The 20,566-nt window shown below is 40.3% G+C and overlaps 1 long non-coding RNA gene across 3 annotated transcripts in view; it reads right to left on the bottom strand.

Annotated features, from left to right (window-relative positions):
- LOC125610824 overlaps window positions 1-19,319 on the bottom strand; it is a 19,580-nt gene extending 261 nt beyond the window's left edge. Inside the window, exons 1-4 of one of the 3 annotated variants that reach the window (XR_007340880.1) lie at window positions 19,261-19,319; window positions 15,911-16,104; window positions 12,447-12,557; window positions 1-258 (exon numbers count right to left, since the gene is read on the bottom strand). The exon at window positions 1-258 is cut by the window's left edge and continues 261 nt beyond it. This is a non-coding gene — a long non-coding RNA (uncharacterized LOC125610824). Of the gene's footprint in view, window positions 259-4,574; window positions 4,658-12,446; window positions 12,558-15,910; window positions 16,425-19,260 lie in introns of those variants that run through there. The other 2 variants (XR_007340878.1, XR_007340879.1) reach the window with 2 other exon arrangements.
- Between the last annotated feature and the right edge of the window lie 1,247 nt (window positions 19,320-20,566).

Genomic DNA, 20,566 nt, shown 5'->3' with positions numbered 1-20,566 from the left:
AATGTTTATTGGGCTTAGGGCAGGAAGGGACAGCTTGGGACAGGAAAAGGGGTTTTTAGAGTCCTTTGTCCTACTGGAGTTGGTGGAGGAACTGGCTAAGATCCAGGATTGGCCTGGAAACCCTGCTGATTGACAGGCAGTTCCCTCAGTGCCTGATCAGTGTTTCTTTCCTCCACGTAGGCTGCTTGGTGCTTTGTTCCTAAGTCACCTTCACCTAACAATATGTAGCTCAGTGGTTCAATCCCCTGGGTTCCATCCCTGCAAGGAAAAGAAAGGAAAAAAAAAATGATAAGAGGTACAAAACCTATTAGCCTAGGTAGATTTGCTAGAGATACGCAGGAATGGGAGAAGGGAGGGAAAAAGTAAGTGGCAATTGTCAAAAGAGCCCCTGACTAGGAATTTATCCAGAGGTACCAGTCTCCTTTCATATGGGACATAGTGTTAGGCAGAAAGAGACCTAACACTGTGTCCCGTAGATTTGCCAGCACACATTATGTTCGTGTTGCCAGAAACAAACTGATCAAGAAACAGCAACATCACTTGCTTGAAAGAGGAAGAGAACTCGAAATTTTATTTTATGCTGGCAGGCTCAGAGGAAAACAAAACTCCAATTCTGAGCCCTGATCCACAGTTTCTCACAACATTTATAGGTTATTTGGTATCATCTTAGACCCATCTATCATTGGGGATTTTTCCTCTTTTAAAAAAATTTCCTAGATCTACGAGGCTGAAGGCATGTTCACAGAAACAGATAAGAAGAAAGGGCTCTTTTCACAGGCATCTGTTACATTTCAAGAGGGAATAATCAGACTCTTAGGGCAATTATTTATGATCCAAAAGGTAGGGACACATGGTTAATTAGGCTTCCTGGAGAAAGGCTAAGAGGAGGAGGAGAACTGACCCTTTCCCCAGGCATTGGTTTCTGACCATAATATTTTTGTAATTTCATTTCACAACCAGGTCTGATTTTGCCATCACAGTCCCAAGTCCACACATGCATACAAAAGCTGCTCCAAGGATCAGTTGACCAGTATGTACATGATTTTCCATAGGCAGTGCTAGGCCAGAAAGGGCAAAAGGACCCAAGTACACAGGTGCATGCCCTCAATTTTCACATAAGGCAGACTTAACACTTGCTCCAAAGGCACAACAGCTACACAAAACAATGGGCCCAAAGAGTATAGTTACTTGTAGCTCCAAGGTTCCTGACTCTGCAAGCCCCGTCACCTATGTTGGTGCATTTTGGCCCCTAGCCACCTTGGCCATTTCTCTCTCTCTCTCTCTCTCTCTCTCTCTCTCTCTCTCTATCTCTATTCTATCTCTCGTATGTCACCCTTTTTCTTGCTATTCCCTTACCTCACAATAAACCTGCCTTAAACACTATCTGTGCCTCATTGTATAACTCAGCGTCTGCACTAGGGTAATATCCTAATCTTAGGCAAATTATACCCAAGGACTATGAAACAAATCACAGTGCTCCACAATCAACTATCAACTTCTGGTAACAAAAATGACAATCCTAGAATATTAGAACAGGAAGAGTCCCAATTGATTATCTAAGCCCACTGGATCACCATTTGCTTCTTTGTGCATAGAAATGAACTGGGCCCAGATTATCAGCCAAGAAAAGAAGAAGTTGGAACCAAATGTGGCAGTGCACATCTATGATCCCAGCTACTCTGGAGGCTCAGGCAGGAGGATTGAAAGTTGGAGGCCAGCATGGGCAATGTTGTGAGATCCTGTCTCAAAATAAACTAAAATAAAGGCTGGGACTATAGCTCAGTGGTAGAGTGCATGTTTAACATGGGCAAACCTCAGCACCACAAAAAAAAAAAAAATGAAAGAAAAGAAATATCAAAGCAAATGAATTTATTATCTGCTTCTCAATCTACAGTAAATAGAAAAGTTTCATTTTCATATAGAAACATCATCTCTATCCCTAAGTTGAAGTAAGAAAAGAAAACATTTCTCATATAAATTACGTATTTTTTGAAACTTGTTAATGAATGGGGATTTCAGAAGGAAATATAAAATATTAATTGTGGTTATCACTTACTAGGATTACAGCTTCTTTTTATTGTCTGTATTTTAAATTTTATTTAATTATTATTATTATTTTTGTACTGGGGATCTAACCCAGGGATGCTTTACCACTGAGCTACAACCCCACATCCCCAACCCTTTTTTATTTTTATTTTTAAAAAATTTATTTATTTATTTTATATCAGGGATTTAATTCAGAGGTGCTCAACCATTGAGCTATATCCTCAGCTCTTTTTTGTATTTTACTTAGAGATAGGGTCTTGCAGAGTTGCTCAGGGCCTTGCTAAGTTGCTGAGGCTGGCTTTGAACTCACAATCCTCCTGTCTCAGCCTCCCAAACTGCTGGTATTACAGGTGTGTGCCACTGTGCCCAGCATTTTTTTTTTTTAAAGGTTTCTTGCTGGAAACAGTTCAGTGGTAGAGCACTTGCTCAGCAAGCGTGAGGCACTGGGTTCATTCCCCAGCACCACAAAAATAAAAATAAAAAGGTCTCTTGCTATGCTGCCCAGGCTGGCTTCAAACTCAATCCTCCTGCTTCAGCCTCCCATGTAGCTGGGATACTAAAGATGTGTGCCACCAGGTCCAGCTTTGATCAGTATTTTCTAAGCTGAATGTGTATTACCTATTGAAAGGATAAGAAGTTGTTTTTTTTTTTTTAAGATGACGTGAATTTTCTAAAATGTTTGTTGTTGTTTTTAAAGAGATGAGGTCTTGCTCTGTTGCCCAGGCTGACCTAAAACTCTTGTGTTTAAGTGCTTGTCCCAGGCTCTTGAGTAGCATGTGTCACAGCACCCAGCTAAATGAAAATTTTTATTAGATTGTTCTTAATGCTCGAAAAACCAAACAACTAACCAGAGGAGTCAGTGATGATTGGTAAATTCTAGCTCAGAACTTTATTCTAGAGTCAGATGTGATGGTACACACCTGTAATCCCAGCAATTTGGGAGGCTGAAGCAGGAGAATTGCAAATTTGAGGTCAGCCTCAGCAATTTATTGAGACCCTATCTCAAAAAAAAAAAAAAAGTATGGGGGATGGAGTGGGTAGACAAGGGACACAGCTCAAAGATAAAGCTCTCCTAGGCTTTATCCCTCATATCACAATAAATAAACAAATAAATAAGTTATTGTAGAAGTTAGTAACTGGGTGCAGCTCTTTGTCCTAGAAGATCCTACCACAAGCTTTTACATGTGTATCTGAATTACAGGTTCTTAAAACGGCTCTGAGTCTTCAGTTAGGGACTCGCAAACTGAAAGTCTAATTCATGAATCAAAACAATCTCTTGCTAGACACAGAGGCACACAACTGTCATCCCAGCAACTCAGGAGGCTGAAGCAGAAGGATTGCAAATTCTAACAAAGTCTTGGCAACTTATCAAGACTCTATCTCAAAATAAAAAATAAAAAGCGCTGAAGATGTAACTGAATGATTGAACACCCCTGGGTTCCATCCCCAGCGCGGGGGAAAAAAAACAAAGCCTTCAAATGTTCTGTAAAAGTATGGGTGTGTGGATCAAACCCAGGGGTGCTTAAGCAGTAAGCCATCTTTTATTTTGAGACAGGCCTTGCTAAATTGCTAAGGTGGCTTTGAACTTGTGATCCTCCTGCCTCAGCCTCTAGCCAGAAATCCTCTTGCTTCAGACTCCCATGTCACTAGGATTATAGGTATGTGCTACCATGCCCAGCTCCTAGTCATTTTCTAGGCCTCTAACTGCTTTATCTAAGGAACATAAATCCCAAAAGCCAGCACCAGTCCCTGGAACCACAAAACACACGGTTTTACTTTCATAAGGATTCCAAGATTAAACTGGAGGTTCTCAAGCAGTTGCTTACAAAAATATTTCTCCTCAAGCTATCACTGCAGGATACCCTTGCTAGGCATCAAAGATAGGGTTAAGCTGGGCATGGCGGCACACAGCTGTAATACCAATAACTCAGGAGGCTGAGGCAGGGGACTGTGAGTTCAAAGCCAGTCTCAGCGAGGCCCTGAGCAACTCAGCAAGACTCTGTCTCTAAATAAAATATAAAAAGGGCTGGGGATATGGCTCAGTGGTTGAGTCCCCTGGGTTCAATCCCCAGTCCCTCCCCGCCAACCAAAAAAAAAAAAAAACAGGGTTCCTGCATTCCTGAGAACCTCAGGGGTGCTTGGGCAGAAACCATACCTAGGCCATCATGTTTTGGTTTTTTTGTTTGTGTGTTTTGTGTTTGCTGTACTAGCACCCAGAGGTATTTTACCACTGAACTACATCCCTAGTCCTATCTATTTATTTATTTATTTACTTACTTACTTTTGAGACAGGGTCTCTAAGTTGCTGAGGCTGGCCTATAGAGTACCTGGGATTACAGTTGTGTGCCACTGAACTCAGTTTGCCTAGCATATCCTTCCCCCAAACACACACACTTTTTATTGGTGCAGTATAGTTGTACACAATGATGGATTTGTCGTTACATATTCATACATGCACATAATATAGCAACATAATCCAGTAGCCAGTATCACTCCCCAGCACTTCCCCTGACCCTCCCAATTTCTTACCCTTTGGTCTCTTTCCTCTACTGATCTCCCTTTGATTTTCATCAGATCTGCCGCCACCTTTCCTGTCCTTCTTCCTCTCTAGCTACCACATATGAGAGAAAACACAGGTCCCTTGATTTCTGAGTTTGACTTATTTTGCTTAACATAATGTTCTCTAGTTCCATCCATTTTCCTGCAAATGACATCATTTTGCCTAACACATTCTTGACAGGTGAGAATATGAAGATCATAACCAGTCCTTGTTTGTTTGTTTTATGAACTTGTGGGTAGATTCTGATTAGAGCATACTGTGACTACATTTTAACATATTCATGTTAAATAAATTATGTGGTTAATTCATACCATACTTTCTACAAAAGACAAAATCAAGGACTGAAAAATGTTTCCCAGAAAAGGGAAAGAATAAGACTCCAAATAGTTGACAGTGGTGATCTGGGGTAGATGGGTGGGAATTGCAAAAAAACGTCTACTTTTCATATAATGTATTTATTACAATGTTTGAAAATGTTTAGTGAGTTTGTATTTCTACTTTTGAAAGCAGGAAGCATCACAGAGAAAAGCAGCATGCCTTTTGTCTTATCAGTGAATCAAATATTAGCATCTTTAGCTAATGTCATACTTTATTTTATCTTTGGTGCCATGGATTGATTCCAGAGGTACTTAACCACTGAGCCACATTTCCAGCCATTTTTAAATAATTTATTTAGAGACAGGTTCTCCTTGAGTTGCTTAGGGCCTCACTAACTTGCTGAAGCTGACTTTGAACTCGGGATTCTCCTGCCTCTGCCTCCTGAGCTGCTGGGATTACAGGCATGTGCCACCATGCCTGGCTCATGTCATACTTTTTTGAGATATTCCTGAGGCCTGCAAGAATCTCTAACTGCTGTCGCATTCCCTGAGAAGATTTGGCAGCTCCTTACCAATCTTCTGAATGGCAGGAAGACATTCAGATTTGAATCTGGGAAAAAGTAAAAGCCCCGGGGCTTCCTTTTCTTGTAACTCCTTCCCCTAGATCTGCAGCAACAGTCATTACCATCAGAGTGAGCAGTTTCCCTGGGGGGTCCTCTTTGATTCCCTCACCCCCATGAACACTTTGCTTATGGTTGATTCCCGGGCCTCTAAGAAAAGCCTAAGGCCACAGAGATATAACTTAGTATTGTTAGCGACAACAAACCTCATGATTAATCAAAGTAGTATCTTAGAAGTAGAATGTTAGTTAGAATCCTCAAATTGAGTGAAAGTTGGAGGTGAGGTGAGGAACTTTTGTGCTCCTGGGGGATGCCAACTGTTTAGCACAGTATACATTGCCAAAGACCTGTTTTCCATAATGCCCCTAAAACAATACTCTGTATTCAAGGAGGTCCTGCCAAATGTGTGGCTGTCCCAGGGGGATGCAAGAGACATAAAATTCATGACCTCTGCTCCTGAAGAACTCAAAATATATTTTTAGTATATGACATCTCTCACTGTTAATGAAGGGGCAAAGTAATATTGCATGTGTCTGGGTGTGTAAGCTACTGGCTTCTCACTATACTAAGACCAGCTCATCACTCATCTGCTACAGACAGTTTCTTGAGGACATTCTTCATTAAGTATTTCTGCTTAAGCTCTTACTTTAGTCCTCTGCCCTTGGCACTGTCCTCCTCTGCAGCCACCCTCCTGCCCCACTAGGAACATATGAGCAGAAGCTAAGCTATTATAATGCTCTGGTCTAATGCCCAGGAGGGCTTCTTTCACACAACCCAGCTTGTTCCAATTGGTTCAAAACCCTCTCCACCATCCTTGCTCTGAAGTCCTTCTTCCACACATCACATCAGGGTCAATCACTGTTAGAATATTGGCCCCTAAGGGGTTCCTGCTTCCTTTTCCAGCCAAGCACACTTTAGGAAGGAAGTCCTAATTTTTCTGACAAAAGAGTCCATTTAGTCAGTTAGAACTCCCAAGAGAGGGTTGGAAACTCTTGCAATAGCACAGCCAGCCAGCTCGCTGCCAGCCAATTCCAGGAAGAGCCCAGAAGTAATAGTCAGTCTGCTGGTTTCTCTGCCTTCTCCCCACCCTTCACTGCCAAACTACGAGGGTTACATACAAACAGAAATCCCTCTGGCCTGCATAAATTCCCAGAACCCCCTAGGATGACTATGTAATTACAATCCTCTGTGTTAGATTAACAAAGACAATGAAAAGTGAAGACAGAGAAGGGAAAAGGACAAATTATTAAACAAAAAAACAACAACTAAAAATCTCTAAATTTGCATTAAAACCAAATATAAAGCTTTATGAAACTGAGTTTTTAAGTTTTATATAATTTAATATAAAGCAGAATTACTTTATTTTTGTTTGTGGCACTGGGGATCAAACCCAGGGCCTCAGTGCATACCAGGTAAGTGTTCTACCACTGAGATGTACCACCAGCCACAGAATTAAGTTTTGTGTGGAGGTCAGTACTAGGGATTGAACCAGGAGTCCTCTACCACTGAGCTATATCCCAAGCCCCTTTTATTTGGGGGGGATGTGTCAATTTTTAACACCTATAGTCCCAGCTACTCAGGAAGCTGAGCCCAAGAGTTTGAGGCCCCCTTAGGCAATAAAGTGAGACATTTTTCTCTAAAAAACATTTCTATGCTAATGTAATATGCCAGATGTAATGATATGTATCTTATATTTTAACTAAAGCATCAAAAATGACAACAAAGAAGGAGCGTGGTGGTGAATGACTGTAAGCCTAGCAGCTTGGGAAGCTGAGGCAAGAGGATCACAAGTTCAAAGCCAGCTGCAGCAATGGCAAGGTGCTAAGCAACTCAGTGAGACCCTGTCTCTAAATAAAATACAAATAGGGCTGAGGATGAAGCCAGTGGTTTAGTGCCCCTGAGATTCCCAGAACCCTCCCCCGCCAAAAAAATGACAACAATGCTGGGAGCAGTGGTGTACACCTGTAATCCCAGCAACTTGGGAGGCTGAGGCAGGAGGATCACAAGTTCAAAGCCAGCCTTCAGCAACTTAGTGAGACTTTGAGCAGTTTAGTGAAACCCTGACTCAAAAGATTAAAAAAAAAAAATTAAAAAGGTCTAGGATGCAGCTCAGTTGTTAAGCACCTCTAGGTACAATCCCTGGTACCATAAGTAAATAATAAATAAATAAGGATGTGCCGGACTAGTAACTCAAGTTGAAGTGAATTTCTAAAAAAAAAAAAAAAACAAACCAATATAGTACATTGATTAAAAGCACAACATGTAATCATTAAGATCTATATTTGATGCCAAAACAGTATTAAATTCTCAGGAAATGTCTTTAACAGAAAATGGGAGAAAGCCAGGAAAAACTAGCAGAGCCATCAGTCTGTGATGCAGGTCTTTCCCTGAATTGAGAAAAGAGAAAAGGAAGGGTGGGTGGGTGAGTAGAAGCATGTTAGATTAGTGTGCTCTAAAGAAAGTTCAGGAAGACTGTTGGGGAGCACTTAAGTCCTCAGAGGAACCCCAACATCTTGAAAGAATGAGCTGAATTAATATCTGTGCCGCAACAGTCACTGGCCAGGAGCATTTGAGCCAAGGCCAGGGGACCTCAGTCATTTGCTCCCCACAGTGGGAAGGACATCTCAAGTGTGTCTCATGGTCAACATACTCAACTGTTTCCTCTTCAGTGAAACAGGACAAAATCCTTTGCCTTCTTACCTCCCAGGGAAGTTGTCTGGCTCAGAGGAGGTAATGTTTATGAACATTTTGTGAATTGTATAGAACATATAAAATATTATTCACACAGAACTATATCCCAGTTACAAGGTATAACTCTTCTTTCCCTTCTGTCTACTTCCTTTAATGTAAACCTGCAGTCTGCCCCTGAAACCCTCATTCTTCTGAGCTACCCAACCAGGTTACTTCCTGAGCCCCACCTTATCTGGAAAGCTTTGAACCAAAGGAATGGGAAATGCAGTCCTTTGGTTCATAGCTAAGAGTGTCCTCAAATATAGCATGCCAGCTGAATGCTGATAGGTCAGTCCAACCCTGCAATGTCACATCACAAAGCTGGAACTTGACTTCTTAGGTAACCAAAAACCATATATATAGCAGCTTCATTTTTACCACTTGGAAGAGAGGCAAACTATTAGACTTTGGGAGCCTTATGATTTGTCTATTATTTTATGTTTAAATGGGTAAATATGTACACATGATCTGATGTTCAAAACTTACAAAAGACAACACAGTGAAAGGTCTCTTTTTCATTCTTGTCCTCTAGCCACAAAATTCCCACTCCCTGGAGGCAATCAATACTCTGTTTTTTGTTGTTGTTGTTGTTTGTGTGTGTGTGTGTTTGTGTGTGTGTGCAGATATTTAACTCAAGAGTACTTAAAACACTGAGCCACACCCCCAGCCCTTCTTTATAACTTATTTAGAGACACGGTCTCCCTAAGGTGCTTAGGTCCTTACTAAATTGCTGAGCCTTGCTTTGAACTCACGATTCTCCTGATCAACCTCCCAAGCCACTGGGATTACAGATGTGTGCCATCCTGCCCAGCTGAGGCAGTCAATACTATTATTTTTTCTTATGTATCCTCATAGACAAGTTTTATGTGTATTATTTATAAAATAACTTGTTAAGCTGTTAAGAAAAAATTCTTATGTGAATCTGCAATATGTATACGGGGTAAAAATGGGAGTTCATAATCCGTTTGAATAAAATGTATGAAATATGATATGTCAAGAGCTTTGTAATGTTTTGAACAACTAATAAAAAAAGAAAAAAAAGAAAATGGCAAAAAAAAAAAGAAAAAATTCTTCAGAAAGTGATTCACTTCCTCTTTAATATAATCATGGGTACCAAATAGAGTACACAGAGTCTAATCCACATAACTTCAGTTATCTTATGTTAGACGAAAGCACCAAAAATGTACATTGGAGCAAAGATAACCTCTCCAACAAATAGTTCTGGGAAAACTGGAAATCCACATGTAACAAAATGAAATTAAACCTCTATCTCTCACCATGCACAAAACTCAACTCAAAGTGAATCAAGGACTTAGGAATTAAACCAGAGATCTTGCACCTAATGGAAGAAAAAGTAGGCCCAAATCTCCATCATGTTGGATTAGGCTCCAACTTTCTTAATAAAACTCCTGTAGTGCAAGAATTAAAACCAAGAACCAATAAATGGGATGGATTCAAACTAAAAAGCTTCTTCTCAGCAAAAGAAAGAATCAGTGAGGTGAATAGAGAGCCTATAGAATGGGAGAGAATCTTTCAGATAGAGCACTTATCTCTAGGACATATATAGCACTCAAAAACCTTAACACCAAAAAAAAAAAAAAAACTCAATCAATAAATAGGCCAAGGAACTGAACAGACACTTCTTGGAAGAGGATAAACGATCAATCAACAAACATATAAAAAAATATTCAGCATCTCTAGCAATTAGAGAAATGCAAATCAAAACTACTCTAAGATTTCATCTCACTCTAGTCAGAATGGCAGCTCTTAAGAATACAAACAACAATAAGTGTTGGCGAGGATGTGGCAAAAAAGGCACACTCATACACTGCTGGTGGACCTGCAAGTTGGTGCAGCCAATCTGGAAAGCAGTATGAAGATTCCTTGGAAAATTGGGAATGGAACCACCATTTGACCCAGCTCTCCCACTCCTTGGTTTATACCCAAAGGACTTAAAAACAGCATACTACAGGGACACAGCCACATTGATGTTTATAGCAGAACAATTCACAATAGCTAAATTATGGAACCAATCTAGATGCCCTTCAGTAGATAAATGGATAGGGAAACTTTGGTATATATACACAATGGAACATTACTCAGCATTAAAAGAGAATAAAATCATGGCATTTTCAGGTAAATGGGTGGAGTTGGAGAATATAATGCTAAGCGAAGCAGGCCAATCCCCAAAAACTAAAGGCTGAATGTTTTTTTTTGATATGAGGATGCAGATGCATAATGGTGATTGGGGGAGGGAGCATGGGAGGAATGGAGGAACTTTAGATAGGGCAAAGGGGAGGGAAGGAAGAGAGTGGGCAAGGGAGTAGAAATGAAGGTGGAATGAGTTAAACATCATTACTTTAATCATGTATAAAACATGTATGATGTGAAAATACTTTGTGTACAATCGGTGTCTTGAAAAATTGTGCTCTATATGTGTAATATGAAATGAATTGCATTCTGCCATCATGTATAACAAATAAGAATAAATAAAATCAAATCAATAGGGCAGGCTATAGCAAATTCAGCAGTAAAGTGCTATTGAAGAGGATTTCTTTATCTTCAAGTTTTTACATTTCCCAAGTTAAATAAATATAGTTATTAAAAAAAAAGAAAGAAAGTGATTCACTATTCAAATTAGGCTATTACTTAGAAACACTACTTAGTTCTGATTGTCTCATTTCAAAAATCCTGAGAGGTAGGAAGCATTTTTTAAAATGTTTTATTATTTTATTAAGATGATTTTCAAATAGCTAGATACAGAGGCACACACCTGGAATCCCATAACTTGAAAGGCTGAGGCAGGAGGGTAACAAATTCAGGGCCAGCCATTAAAATTTAGCAAGGCCTTATGCAATTTAGCAAGACCCTGTCTCAAAATTTAAAACAAAATAATAATAATAACAGCAACAACAATAATAATAATTTGAAAAAGGGCAGGGAATACAGCTCAGAGACAAAGTGTCCATGGATTCAATATCTTGTACCACCCCCCATTTCTTTCTTTCTTTCTTTCTTTCTTTCTTTCTTTCTTTCTTTCTTTCTTTCTTTCTTTCTTTCTTTCTTTCTTTCTTTCTTTCTTTTTTTTTTTTTTTTGGTACTGGGGATTGAACTTAGGTACACTTAACCACTGAGCCACATCCCCAGCCCATTTATTTATTTATCTATTTATTTTAGTTTTAGGTGGGCACAATATCTTTATTTTACATTTATGTGGTGCTGAAGATCAAACCCAGTGCCTCGTGGATGCTAGGCGAGCACTCCACCACTGAGCCACAACCCCAGCCCCCCTTTATATATATATATATATATATATATTTTTTTTTTTTATTTAGAGACAGGGTCTTGCTGAGTTGTTCAAGCTAGTTTTGAACTTGAGATCCTCCTGCCTCAGCCTCCCAAGCTGCTGGGATTTAATTCCAGCATTTCAACCAAGGTCTGAAGAGATTAACACTCCCTGGGAATTTACAAGTGGTTTCTTGTGTCTGACTATGGTCTCTAGATAAGCCCCAGAGAGCTCTTGTCTTATTCACTTATAATTTCCCTACCCTATCAACCTACGGCTGCTCTTCTCCCTGATAATCCTTAGCCAACCTCGTTCTCCTCAGAAGCATGGTAGTTTTTAGACACAAGAGGAAAGCAGGCCGGGCAGCCCAGCAGACCCATTCATCTTTCTTTGTCTTAATAGCCTATGTATACAACTAATAGCTTTCCTTTTTTCTTTTCTCTCAAGTCTCAACTATTGAATACCCCAAGTGTAAATCTTTAACAGCTGTTCTCCTAGATGAAGTTATTATCAAAGTTACCCTCATGTGCTCACAAGAATGGTTTCTTAATAGTGTATAAACTTTATTATATGCCACTGGTGTGTACCAATGATCTTTCTAGAACAGTGCTATCCAATAGAAGTTTCAGTCAGTAGTGAGGGAAATGTTCTTTATCTGTGCTGCCCATATAGGCATTGGCCAGATATGGCTGTTGAACTTTGAAATGTGGATGATGTAACTAAGTAATGGAATTTTATTTACTTTTCATGAATTTAAATTTATGTAACCACATGTGGTCTTTGCTATCATATTGAACAATGACACTCTACAGTCTTTTAGTGGTATCTTTCAGTAAACTTCATTTTTTTAAAATAAAAAGAGTAATACACCTGCTACTTTGACTTACCTCGTAAACAAATGATTTAGCAAATGTTGCCTGGCATTTCCTTAATTCACAAGAAATAGGCTCCTCAGGGCATTTCCAAGGAACATTATCTGTTAGATACCTTAGTAGAACCTGCAAAAGGATACAAAAATGAAATAGCAATAGTGTCAGTCCTTATTATTATTATTTTTTTCCTTTGGGTACCAGGGATTGAACTCAGGGGCACTCAACCAATGAGACACATCCCCAGGCCTATTTTGTATTTTATTTAGAGACAGGGACTCACTGAGTTGCTTAGCACCTTGCTTTTGCTGAGGCTGGCTTTGAACTTGCCATCCTCCTGCCTGAGCCTCCCAAGCCGCTGGGATTACAGGTATGCCACTGTGCCAGGCTTCAATCCTTATTCTTAAAGAGCCTACATTCTATTGGAAGAGAAAAAAAAAATTGTAAACAACTAAGTGTACAATATGGATGTTGCAATGTGATCTAAGCAGAAAATCAGATATACCATGCCTTGAGGACACAGCTAAAGAATCAGCTTTTACAGAGTGGGATGTGGGGGCAGGGGAGTTACTACTGCAAGGAAGCTCTCATAAAGGAGGTGGCTTTGTAGCTGTTGGGATTTCAGGTGTGTACCACCACATGGGGTAATGCCCACTCATTCTTGAAAACTTGTTCCACTACTTGGGAGGCTGAGGCAGGAGTATCACAAGTTCAAGGCCAGCCTGGGCAAAATTTTTAAAAATTATTTTGAGGGTTGGGGGAGTACAGGGACTAAACCCAGGGACACTTAAGAACCGAGCCACATCCCCAGCCCTTTTTTTATTTTTTAATTTTGAGACAGGGTCTTGTTAGATTGCTTAGGGCCTCACTAAGTTGCTGAGGCTGGTTTTGAACTTGTAATCCTCCTGCCTCAGCCACTCCAACTGCTGGGATTACAGGCATACTCAAGACCCTAGTTTATTTGGTTTTTTTTTTTTTTTTTAATATTTATTTTTTAGTTGGACACAATTTCTTTACTTATTTATTTTTATGTGGTGCTGAGGATTGAACCCAGGCCTCGCATGTGCTAGGCGAGCGCTCTACCGCTGAGCCACAACCCCAGCCCCAAGACCCTAGTTTTGATCCTCAGTACCAAAAAGGGAGAGAAAAAAAAATGAGTAAGTGGTGGCACACATCCGTAATCCCAGCAGCTCTAGAGGTTGAGAGAGAAGGATTGTGAGTTCAAAGCCAGCCCCAGCAATTTAGCAAGGCCCTAAACAACTCAGTGAGACCCTATCTCTAAATAAAAAATACAAAAAAAGGGCTGTGGATGTGGCTCAGTAGTTAAGCGCCGCTGGTTCAATCCCTGGCACTACACAAAATAAAGAGTAAGTGGGGCAAAAAGCCAGGTGTGATGGCACATGGCTGTAGTCCCAGCAATACAGGAGGCTGAGGCAGGAGGATTACAGGATTGAGACCAGCCTTAGCAATTTAGCAAGACCCTGTCTCAAAACAAAATAAATAAAGAAAAAGGGCTGGGGAGGGCCAGGCGTGGTGGCACATGCCTGTAATCCCAGCATCTCCAGAGTCCAAAGCAGGAAGATCGCTATTTCAAAGCCAGCCTCAGCAACAGCAAGATGCTAAGCTACTCAGTGAGACTGTGTCTCTAAATAAAACACAAAATAGGCCTGGGGATGTGGCTGAGTTTAGTCCCCAGTACCTAAAAAAAAAAAAAAAAAAAAAAAGGGTGGATTGGGGGGCTGGGGATATAGTCTAGCGAGTCTGGGACAGAGAGTGCACATGGGAAGGCCGTAGGAGATGAGGCTAGAAAGGCAGATCAGGGAGGATCTTGGAAGGCACGTCAGGGAGGCAGGTGAGCTGCTGCAGCTGTGCAAGGGAGTGACTTGCAGCAGAAGTGATGATAGGCAGAACTGGAGGGTTAAAGGTGTTCTCACCAGGACATGTGGAAGATGGATTAGAGAGGGTTTGATGCAGCATTCAAGACAGATTTAGGAAGGACAGATAGCTTAAAAAGAAGAGCTAGTTTTGTCTGGTTTTGATGGAAATTCTGAAAACCCTAGGAAGCCAAGGGGGGTTCTTCCGTCTAAAGCCTGTTTCCACCTGCCTTACACTGGAGGTCGTGAATGATGGCATCTCTAGAACACAAACCTATCCCAGGAATAGTTTGGCTCCCTTTATCTGCTATTTTTCCCTCTATACAAGGATTGTGGCACTCACTGAAATGTTCTCAACTATTGATTGTTAATATTGTTCTTTCCAGTTAGGTGATCATGACATTCTGAAACATCATTAAATTGGGGTACACTGTTCTGACAGCTGATTCTCTAAGTCAGCCCTGTCAGTTTGGAGCTTAGGTGGTAGAGGGTAGAGGTAGAAATAGGTAGGATAAAAAGATAAGAAAGGCTCTTTGAAGCAGATGGGAAGTGCCAGTCACAGTAACAGAGATGGAGGTCTTTGTTTCCCAACAAGTGGCACAGTGAGTGCAAGGAGTTTGAATCTCAGTTTCCCTAATAGCTGTGTTACCTTAGGCAAATTACTTAACAAGTCTGTACTTCAGTTTCCTTACTTATAAAGTGATGATGAGGAGGAGGAGGATGATGATGATGATAACAAAAGAACCTACCTCGTGAGAGCATTTCTTTTGGTATGGGGAATTGAACTCAGGAGCACTCAACTACTGAGCCACATCCACAGCTCTTTTTTGTATTTAATTCAGACACAGAGTCTCTTTGAGTTGCTTAGGGCCTTGCTAAATTGCTGAGGCTGTCTTTGAACTCACTATTCTCCTGCTTTATCCTCCAGAGCTGCTGGGATTACAGGCCTGAACCACCATGCTGGGCTTGAGAGCATTTCTTAAAGGGCTTAGTAGGATAATACCTACCTTGAGGTAAGGGCCCAATAAGTATTCATTATTATTAGTGCTACAGAACAACAACAAAAAAGGAGACAAATGCTGTTTTCTCTGGCTGAGATGGAAAACAGTGGTTTTATCCTTGAATGTATGTGCTAATAATGTTTATGAAATATTTAAATATATTGGATATCAATAGAGTAAAAAAGATTATTAAGCCAACCTGCAATACTATTAATAATTACAATAAATCAGATATCTAGGTGAAAGTTCATAGAGGAACGTGTGCCACTGCAACACAAACCAGAGCAAAGTTCAGAGCTAGACAGCGTGGCTGAGTTATTCATCCATCTGATCATAAGACCAGTTAACCTTTTAGCACCATGAGGTGGACATAAAATTTTAACAGGAAATGACTCAAGTCTAGAGCAAAGTTCCCACAAAGAAAAGTTGTGCAAGACAAAACGACCCATGTGGAGTGTCACACACGATAAGGTGATGTGTTGCTCAAGATGCTGGTGTGCAGTCAACCTTTGCAGCAGTCAGATGGTTGTCTTCCTTCAGGAAAAGCTTTCCACTTGCCCTAGATAGACACTTTCGCCTTTTGGGCGACTTCCCAAAGTACACTTACCTAAGCCTATAAGTAAAGAGAAACTTGTTCAGGTGCTCTGAGTTTATCATCCTTCTTTCTTAGACTCCCACATCAGGGTCATCCAAAGGTGGATGAGGTTCCCAGAGAAGATCACCTGAGGACACTGAATATTTCTGAACTCTACTTCACTCTTCGGGAGTGGCTTCACCTAGAGCTGGAAGCTGAGCTCACAGCTCACAGGGGTTAAAGCACAAAGTATGCTGATAAAATTGAGAGGAGTTAAGAATCAGCTCAAAGCAATCAACAACATATTGAGAAGCAGAGTGGTGTAGAGGATAAGTGGCTTAAAAGTCACACAGATCTCGGTTATAACACCAGCTTTCACCTTTGCAAGATGGCTACGTACAGTCAGGCACACTGGCACAACCCAACATGGTGGTGCAGCCTGTTATCCCAGCAACTCTGGAGACTGAAGCAGGAGGACTACAATTTCACGTCCAGCCTGTGCAACTTAGTGAGACCCTATCTCAAAATAAAAAAATAAATAAAGGGCTAGGAGTATAGGTCAGTGGTAGAGAGCTCCTGGGTTCAATCACCAGTACCTAAATAAATAAATACATAATAAGTTGCAAACTGTATTCATTCTACTATGCTATAGAACTCTGGAACTTATTTATCCTATTTAACTGTATTTTGGGGGAGTTACTGGCGATAGAACCCAGGGGCACTTTGCCACTGAGCCATATTCCTAGCCCTTTTCATGTTTTATTTTGAGACAGATTCTCACTAAGTTACTGAGGGTCTTTCCAAGTCACTGAGGCTGGTCTCGAAGATGCTCCTGTCTCAGTCTCCCCAGTTGCTGGGTTTACAGATGTATGCCACCACATCTGGATCTAACTGTATTTTAGTACATGTTATCCAGCCTCTCTCTATCTCTGCTGTGTCCTACCCTTCATAGACTCTAGTGTTTCTTTGGAGTCCACTATTCTACTTTCTCTGTTTTTATCCTTTTTAGTTTTTTTTGGCTTTCTGAGCTTGGCTCATTTTATTTGAAATAATGTCCTTCAATTCCAACTATGTTTGCCAGAAATTATAGGACTCATCCTTTTTTTAGGGCCAAATATTCTATTGTGTGTATATATACCATAGTTTCCATCCATTGACAGCCACTCGTTTGACTCCATTGACAGCCACTCGTTTGACTCCATAGCTTGGCTTCAGTGAATACTGATGCAATAAACACAATAAACATGTGAGTGCAGCAATCTCTTCAATATACCATTTCGTGTCCTATGGATACATGCTGTGACATTTAAATTGTGAATGTCCTGCAAAGACCCATATAGTTGCCAACCTGTGGCACTACTAGGAGTGGAACGTTTGGTAGGTGGGGCCAAGCAAAAGGAAGCTGGGTCATTGGTGGGCTGTGTCTTTAAAAGAGATATTAGGATTCTAGTTCCTTCCTCTCTTTGCTTCCCAGCTCCCATAAAGTGAGCATCTGCTCCACTATGCTGTCCGGCCATGATGTACTGGGCTACCATAGGCCCAAACCAGCAGTACCAAGTGACCATGAACTGAAACATTAGGAACTCTAAGCCAAAATACATCTTTCTGCCTTATAAATTGATTATCTGAGATATTTTTGTCCCAGCAATGGGATGTTAATACACACTCAGTAGTAGGTTTGCTGGATCATATGGTAGTTCTTTTTAGTGTGGTGAAGACATTCCACACTATTTTCCATAATGGCTACATTAATTTGCATTTTTACCAATAGTGTGTATGGATTCCCCCCTCTCTGCAACCTCTCAAGCATTTCCTTTTTTCTATTTTTTTTTTTTTTTTTGGAGGGGGAGTTAGGGATTGAATGCAGGGCCTCACTAATGCTAAGCAAGCACTCTACCACTGAGCTTTTCTAAAATTTTAATTTGAGACAGGATCTCACTAAATTACCCAGGCTGGCCTCAAATTTTCAATCTTCCTGTTTTAGTCTCCCAAGTCACTGGGATTACAGGCATGCACCACTGTACACTGTACATGGCTTGGTGTGCATTTCTTTTATTATGAAGGAGATTAGGAATCTTTTCCCGAATGGGAGAAAAGTGTTTGTAAACAAACACAGTACAAAATCACTATGACAGTCAGGCATGACGGTGCATGCCTGTAATCCCAGCAACTCAGGAGGCTGAGGCAGGAAGATTACAAATTCGAGGCCAGCCTCAGCAATTTAGCAAGACCTCATTTCAAAAGGAAAAAAGAACTGGGGATGGAGCTCAGTGATGGAGTGCTACTAGGTTCAATCTCCAACACCAAAAGATAAAACAAAACAAAACCACTGTGACAAAAGATTCTTATATGCCGAGTGCACTTGTGCATGCCTGTAATCTCGGTGATGAGGGAGGTTGAGGCAAGAAGATTACAAGTTTGAGGTTAACCTCAGCAATTTTGCAAGGTTCTAAGCAACTTAGCCAGACCTCATCTCAAAATAAAAAATAAAAAGAACTGGGGATGTGGCTCAATGGTTAAGCAACCTCAAGTTCAATCCCTGATACCAAAAAATTAAAAAATAAAATAGAGTAAAAGCATTGAGGATATAGCTCAGTGCTAAAGCACCTCTGGTTCTTCGGTGCCTTGGGTTAGGAAGGAAGGTCAGTGAAGTCTCTGCATGTGAGCTACCTCCTCTACAGATGAAGGATGTGTAGCAACTCTGTGATAGAGTACACTGAACCTTGTATGTAGTAAGTCAAATGCCGGACAACTAGACATTGACTTAAATGACAAAATGAAGACATTTGGAGAACACATATTTTGAATGGCTGAGGGGATTTTTGGTTATATTAAGAAAGACACTGGCACACAAATATCAGTACCTAACGAAATAAAACACAGATTCAGACAGTGGGACTGGGTCAGCCCCAGAGGACCATCCAGGATCTTCGTAAGGTTCATCTGGTTTCTTCCACTTTCTAGATGTTGAGCGACCTCTAATGGCCAAACAGGGAAAACGTCTATTATTTTTATATTTATTTGCTTATTTTTATTTGTATTTATTTTTATTTGTTCTTTTTAGTTTTACATGACAATAGAATCCATTTTGATATATTTGAACAAGCATGTAATATACCTCATTCTAGTTAGGATCCCAGTCCTGTGGGTGTACGCAATAGTGAGAGTAACTGTGGTGTATTTGTATATGTACATATGAAAGTTAAGTCAGATTCATCCCACTGTCTTTTCCTATCCCATCCCACCTCCCTTCCCTTCATTCCCCTTTGTCTAATCTACTGAACTTCTATTCTTTCCCTCCCACCTTGTTTAGGGTTAGCATTCACATATCAGAAGTAGTCATGTTTAAGTAACCACATACACAATTTTAATAGAAAGCTTACCTCCAGATTAATGGAAAGATTGAGTTATATCTCTTCCCTGTAAACAAAAGGGAAAACTGAATAAAATAAAGATAATTAATTAATGTGGTGTGATGCACTGAATGAAATGAGGGAGAGCTGGGCGCAGTATCGCACACTCGTAATTCCAGGGGCTCCAGAGGCTAAAGCAGGAGGAACACAAGTTCAAAGTCAGCCTCAGCAATTTAGCAAGGCCCTAAGCAACTCAGAGAGACTCTGTCTCTAAATAAAATATTAAAAAGGGCTGGGGATGTTGCTCAGTGGTTAAGCACTCCTGGATTCAATCCCCACTACCAAAAAAAGAAGAAGAAATAAAGAAAAAAATAGAGGGGGGGGGCGGCAGGAAGATAGAATTAGAACACCTTAGAATACAATCTCTTCACTTTGTCAGTGAAGAAATTTACTCCCAATGAGAAATGATTTTCCAAAAGTCACATAGCTAGTGAGTTAGTAATGCTTTGATCTAGTTATGATTTTGCTACAGTGAATAGGAGAATAGTGAATATTTTCCCTTACATTTGTAAAGGACAGAGGACAAAGACAAATACTTTCTGGGACTAGGTAGGTGGCTCAGTAGTAGAGTTCTTGCCAAGCAGGTGCAGTCTTTGGGTTTACTCTACAGTGGGGGAAGGGGAGATAAATACTTTCTTTTACTTATTTTTTCTTTCCTTTTTTTTTTTTTTTGTACTGGGGATTGAACTCAGGGGCACTGGATCACTGAGCCACATCCCTAGCCTTATTTTGTATTTTAGAGACACCGTCTCACTGAGTTGCTTGGGGCCTTGTTAAGTTGCTGAGGCTTTGAACTCGAGATCCTCCTGCCTCAGCTTCCTGATGGCTGGGATTACAGGCATGTACCACCATGCCCACCTTGTGTGAGTTTTTTATTATTATTTTGTAGGACTTTTTCTGATATATTAAAACCCATGAATTTATAATCTGAGGAATTCACGAACTCCATATCTATAATATTTAAGACAATGCAGTCAGTTACTAGGCATTAGGCTTCTGGCATAGGATATTTGATTATTTTTAGTGGACTACAAAGGAAAGTTCTTGCAATGCCAAACTATATTTCAAATATCCCATGCAAAGTTTTGATCTTTTTTTTTCCTGAAAACTTAACAACATTTTATTTGATTAACTATAGACACATCATGGGTTAATTTAGCCCCTCTGAGATACAGTATTAACAATGCAAAATATTTTAAAAGTTTTTTTGTTTGTCTTAATTTTTTATTTATAAATGACAGCAGAATGCATTACAATTCTTATTACATCTGTAGAG

This window comes from Marmota marmota, unplaced genomic scaffold (assembly GCF_001458135.2).
Source record: "Marmota marmota marmota unplaced genomic scaffold, marMar, whole genome shotgun sequence".
Lineage (NCBI taxonomy): Eukaryota > Metazoa > Chordata > Mammalia > Rodentia > Sciuridae > Marmota > Marmota marmota.
The sequence above is the reverse complement of the archived record's forward strand: the minus strand, read 5'-3'. Positions and strand labels throughout refer to the sequence as shown.